Here is a 6103-nt window from a genome sequence, read left to right as displayed (position 1 = left end):
ATGTTGCTGCTCACAGATGAACCCTGATAATGATCAGCAAGTTCAAATTCAACTCGGTTGAGCTGCTCGTTTGCTTGTTTTAATTGTATTCTATTTTCGTCACGCGTTTTATATCGCATATGTTTTATATCGCGATCAATATCCTGTTTGGCTGTTGTCGCTTCGGCTTATGCGAAAGCTATACATGCTGTGTATATTTACATTGCATTGATGCCAACGCGGAGAAGCTTCTAATAATAATAATAATAATAATAATACCTTAGCCTGCAGAACATCCAATGCTGAAAGTTGCTGTGCAGTCATGAGGCAGTGCCAGACCGGAATTTAGTTTAGTGTGATGAGAGAGAACTGTTGTCTTCTCAGCCGAGAATGTGCCCAGGTCTGGCAGTTAGACAGATCAGTCTGTAACATCTGCTGGTTGTTGGAACTGGATGATGTACCATGCTTTAAAAGGAGAAGAGTGACATCGCCAGCAAAGAGGTATGGCTGCGAATACAGTAGCCGGTATCGGTTATAGCGTGGGTGTTTGAAAAACGACTTTCTATTCTTATTTCCGATATTTCTTACACAAGATAGATCAAGTGTGGCATATTATATGCATGTCCGCAGGGGCAGGAAGATCATCGTACATGTACATGCAACGCAGTACTTCTGTGCGTGTGGCTGGTCATAGTCCCATAAGCTTACATGTGGCTATGCAAAAATTGAGTTACATGGCCACAACAGTTGAATCTGCAGCACTACGACGCAACGAGAGTCAAATCAGAACGGAATTGGACAGATGTTATTACTACAGGCGATACACTTTGTACTAATCTGGCATGTTTCGCTACACAAAGTCCATTCTTAGACATATTCTACTATGGGATAAAATTGCTTGTAAGAATAAATGTGCACTTGAAATCCATGTTATGATTATGAAAACATGAGGGTTCATTCTTGTATGCAGTATATTCTTTTACACGACCACGCTATAATCGATACGCACTGTACTTTACAAGACTAGTAATTTGATTGATATAATATACAAGAAAAAGAGGGGGCGCTAGATTGGAACCTTGGGGTACACCGCATGTCAGGGAGTAGGTGGTAGATGCATAGCTATCTAACTTGACTCGCATTTCTCTGTCAGACAGATAACTCTCAAACCATGCGATGGTAGTGGGAGTGACGAATCATGAAAGAGAATGGAGTAAACTTTTAAAAGTGATCTACTTTATCGAAAGCCTTGCGGAAGTCTAGGAACACACAGTCAAAACTTGTCTGTGTGTCTAAACAGCGTGCTATTGCATGGGTTAGGAGAATGAGCTGGTCGGTGGTGGATTTGTTACGAACATACTTTGAAGTACGCAAATTGAGCTTCAGAAATCAGTCCTTTGGAGTTGAGGTACGAGTTAAAGCTTTCAGACAGGCGTTTTTCAAAAAGGCGAGTTACAGGGGACAGAAGGGAAATGGGGCGGTAATTATTGGGTGAGGATGGGCTACCTTTGCCTTTGAACAGAGGCTTTACAATTGCTGTTTTCCAGGCACTGGGAAAAGTTCCTGTTGAGATGCTTCTGTTATACAAATATGCAAGGGACTCACAAAGCAGATCTGCTAGGCCTTTCATAACCATAAAACTGGGATGATCTCCGGATTAGAGGTTGCTTTCCTGGTGCTCAAATGACTTAGGTCAAAGTGCACCTGTCCAGGCGTGAATCGCGTGAATCAGAACTGTTCAGGTGCGTTTGACTGAGATGAAGCACAGGGCAATTGTTGGTGGCTACTTGTTAGATGGGGTCCAGCATGACTTGTGGAACATTGTGCAGCAAAGTGGCGAGCCAACACCTTGGCTTTACTCTGGGTTGTGGATGCGAACCCTGAGTATGTGGTGATATTACAGTGGATGATCAGTTTGGTGTTCCAGACCCCGTGCGCAGGGATTCTTTCCATCAGTCTTGCTCAGCATGGCAAGTCATTTTTTCAAAATCCTCGAAGAAATGGAAAGGGAGCGTAGACTTGCCGCCGATCGAGAGAAAAGATTAAACTCGACGACCTCGCCCGTTAAGTTTCCTCCCTGACGGAGATCGTTAATAAATCTGGATCAACAACGCATTCAATGGTGGCAGCGAAGGCAGTCGGCCATGACGAGACGAACAAGAGCAAGGGGAAGCCACGTCGGAAGCAGGGAGTCGTACATCTACCACGGTGGACTCATCACTTTGGCAGGCATCTCTGTCAAGCTCCATCATCCTTTACTTCGAAGGCCAAGGCACAAACTTACTTGGGAATAAACAAATCAACTGCTGATACTCGGACGATTCCTTGGGAGCAGGATTATTTTTTGATTTTTGGGACCAAACAGCGAACGCGTCCTTTGTGCATGACCTGCGCCGCTTTGACCTCATGGGGATTCTACATTTTCCCCCAGCACTCGTGCCCGAGCTGAGTCAATCATCCGACGCGGTTGTGCATCTCGTGTCGCCTCCCGGTATTTTTACGACTCTCTGGTCGGAAGAAGCAACCAGCAGACTATTGTAATTGTAGTTTCCTGTATGTCACGTGTCTGTTTTTTTTTGGGGGAGTAAAATACCAACAAGAGTACACAGTACAGGCAAGTACTCGTATACTAGTAGTTGTACTTAACGTTATCCTATATGACCCCAATGAAAGCTACACTCTCTTCCGCCACGGACAAGTCCACGGTGACGTAAGTACCACAGTGTCCTGTATTAGAGCCTGTCTTACATAGAAGCCCGTTTTGAATAGAAGCCCGTTTTGAATAGAAGCCTGATTTTCAAGTTACACTGTCGGCACATAAGCCTGGTTTTAGTGTTGATATACACAGACGCACCACGATTCAGGTTGTGCGTGCTTCCCCTAGCTAGCTGCATCTCATGTTTGGCATTTAAGTGGTCTTTTGTAAAAATAAAATAAAAAATAAATAAAAAAGAGATACCTGTCGTGTATAGAAGCCCGTCTCATAATTATAGAAGCCAGCCAAATTGCCCCCCAAAAAGTCATATACGGGGCCGGTCACACATACTCACACTGAGGGAAATTTTGAAAAAAATCCGTGGTTACCGTGGATATTTGCCGCTGAGCGGGAGATTTGAGAGATTTAATCCGCGCAATGAAAATCAGCTCGAGGCCCCGCTTTTCCGGCGAAGATTATAAATTAGTATACACAATCATAAGAAAGGGTTTGCTCCCCACACTGGAGCTCGCGCTATTCCGCCGACTTTACTTGACACTTGACTGACTCACGACTGCCATCCAGAGCACACGAGAAGTCCATCGAACCTTCGACTCGGCAAACCTGCAAGAAAGCACCACTCCCTGCTCAATACACAGTGTTTCGGGGAATTCACCCCTCATCAGTTGAGCTTGAGTAGGCTGAGGAAGATTGTGCATGAAGAGCACCACTTATATAGTGCTCTCCAGGCACAAACATCACCAGGGATACAAACTTACAGAGACGCTCCATTTCCAGCGCGACAAAACACCTCGTGAACACCAGATAGCAGCGTGAGTCAGTGTCGCTCCTGGACGGTGAGAACTTTCTTACAAATCATCGCCGAAGTCGCAACCACTACTTCGTACTATACACAATCATATTAAAAAAAATAAAAAAAATTTGAATGGGATACGGAGCTTGGGTTGCTGTCTGATGATCGCCATTCTTTCAAGTACCACAATCATATACATATTGTTGGTTGAGAGCATGAAACACGGTGGAGGACACCGGGTTCGGAAACAGTGACCTTTCTACAACCATCCAGACGGTTGGTAGAGCCCATTCACGGCGTTGAAAGACGTTCTGCCAACCCACCGCTAGAGCCATCTCATCAACCATTATTTTCGAATGCCGACAGTGCGGTACTCGTAGTCGGTATGTTGGCAGGACGCTTCAACACCTGGCCGAACGTATCAAACAACACGTCCTATTATCCTTGTTTGTCACAAGCGGCCAGGGCAACAGGCGAAAGCGGGGGCGCCGGTCCACGAAAACACCCACTACCTACTGCTAGGTCCAATACAGCACAATCAGATGTTTTAACGTCAATTAAAGTTAACGATCTCCGGATTTTCGTGCGTTAGCGAGGTAAATTTCTAACGAATTCTGTTCCCCAAACCGGCAAATGACTGTAGATGTACATATCGTTTTGTACGTAACGACTTTAATTAATGTTAACGATTTTCTTACTTCAAACTAAATTCGTTAAAACGTTAGAATTAAACGTTCGTTAACATCACTAAAGTCTTGTCTTACAGTACAACACAACCAGTAGCGGATACAACACCGGAATCGGCAGGATGCGAGTACACGCAGAGCTCAGCAGATGCCTGACACGAGAAAAGTACCTCGTCACCTCAAACATAAGGGGGGGGGGGGGGGGGGCAGAGCCAAAAGGTACCCGCAGAGCTCAGCAGATGCCTGACACAAAGTACCTCGTCACCTCAAACACAAGGGCAGCGTCAAAAATACAAGCTAACGTTAGTTCCATTGCTAACCTATCACCTCAAACACACGTAGTCATCTGACATGGCTTGGCAGTGGTGACAGGTGGGGTTTTTTGCCACTATGAAGAACATTTTGAACTCGAGACTCGTTGACTTGGTTTACTTGAAAGCATAGGCTGGTGCCATGGTGGGTTGCAGCTCTCACTGGTCACAGGCACCTCACGCACAGATCAGAAAATTATAAAAAATTCTGAACTGTGCGTGACACACATACTGTATAACAATGTTAAGCTATCGAGCAAGGCTTCTACCGTAGTGACGCGCATATAAGCGCACGTGCCCATACCCGGGCATAAGCGCCGCACCCTCACAAATAAGCGCACGGGCGTATAAGTGAACCTGAATGCAGTCCATCCCGCGACACACAGACACCACAAAAACACAATGTTCAAAATAGTTCAATGTGCATTTCGGTATTGCACTATGTGCATAATTATGCGAGGTGCCGGTACACTAGCAACGCAAGAGCACGTGCCTATGTGCGAGAGGCAAAACGACCCGCAAAGATAGCAAATAACGCAAAAACTCACTCATAAGCGCATGCGCCTTTATGTGCGTCACCACGGTATATATGCACATTTACAGTAAAACCTGGTGTAAACGACCTCTGTGTTTAGCGACCACCTGCTCTTAACGACCGTTTTTCCATGCACCGACAGTTCTACACAGAAACTGTGGGACCTGGTTCTAAAGGCCACCTGTCTTTAACGACCGCTTTTGCTTGCACCGTGGGGTGGTCGCTTAAACCAGGTTTACTGTATACTGCATATACCGTAGTTCCGCGCATATAAGCCCACGGGCCTATATCCGGATATAAGCCCACCTCCGTTTATAGGCCCATGGGCTAATAAACAGACCCAAACACCGTTACGGACCCGTTTGTCAAGTGTATTTTTCACAATACCGGTACAGAGCTGTTCTTGTTGATGAGCCAGAAAACAAGAAAGTGGAGGGTTAAAAAAGAAAGGAAATTGAAAAAGACAAAACAAGTGCTGAATTTTCAGCAGTGCAGTATACGGTGGGCGGACAACCGCGCACGGACTTGTACTTTTTCGCGTGCCATCAGCCTTCAAAATTCGAATATAGGCCCTGGGCTAAAAACGAACCATTATTACTGATTTTTTACCCGGAAAATGCATTATTTCGTATATTAGCCCATGGGCTTATATGCGCGGAACTACGGTACATGTGACCAGTTGGTACTCCAACCCACCAACCTGTGTTTTCAACCGTCCAGAGGTTACGCTAAACACACAGTGAAGGCGCAAAGGGCAAAGATAATTCTCTCGGGGAGGGGAAACCCCCATAACTAGCAGGGCATGGCAAGAAAGTGGTGTGACACGCGTAGGCAGCTTGTTTTCATTAATGTAGCCCATGGCCCAGTACCTGTGAGGACACAGACTTGCCACTCTGAGCACTCCGGGAAGAAAAAATATACAGGCAGAATCCTGGTAATGCGAACACCAAAATGCCGGGGAGAAACTTCTAATTATCCGGACATTCTAATCATCCAAACATGTACCACTACACATGTATGTGAAAATGCTTGCATTGACTGCACGCAGGGTGGCACTACGCACCTTAGACACAGATTTAGTGG

Source organism: Sycon ciliatum, chromosome 7, assembly GCF_964019385.1.
Source record: "Sycon ciliatum chromosome 7, ocSycCili1.1, whole genome shotgun sequence".
Taxonomy (NCBI): Eukaryota; Metazoa; Porifera; class Calcarea; order Leucosolenida; family Sycettidae; genus Sycon; species Sycon ciliatum.
Note: the sequence above shows the minus strand (reverse complement) of the source record.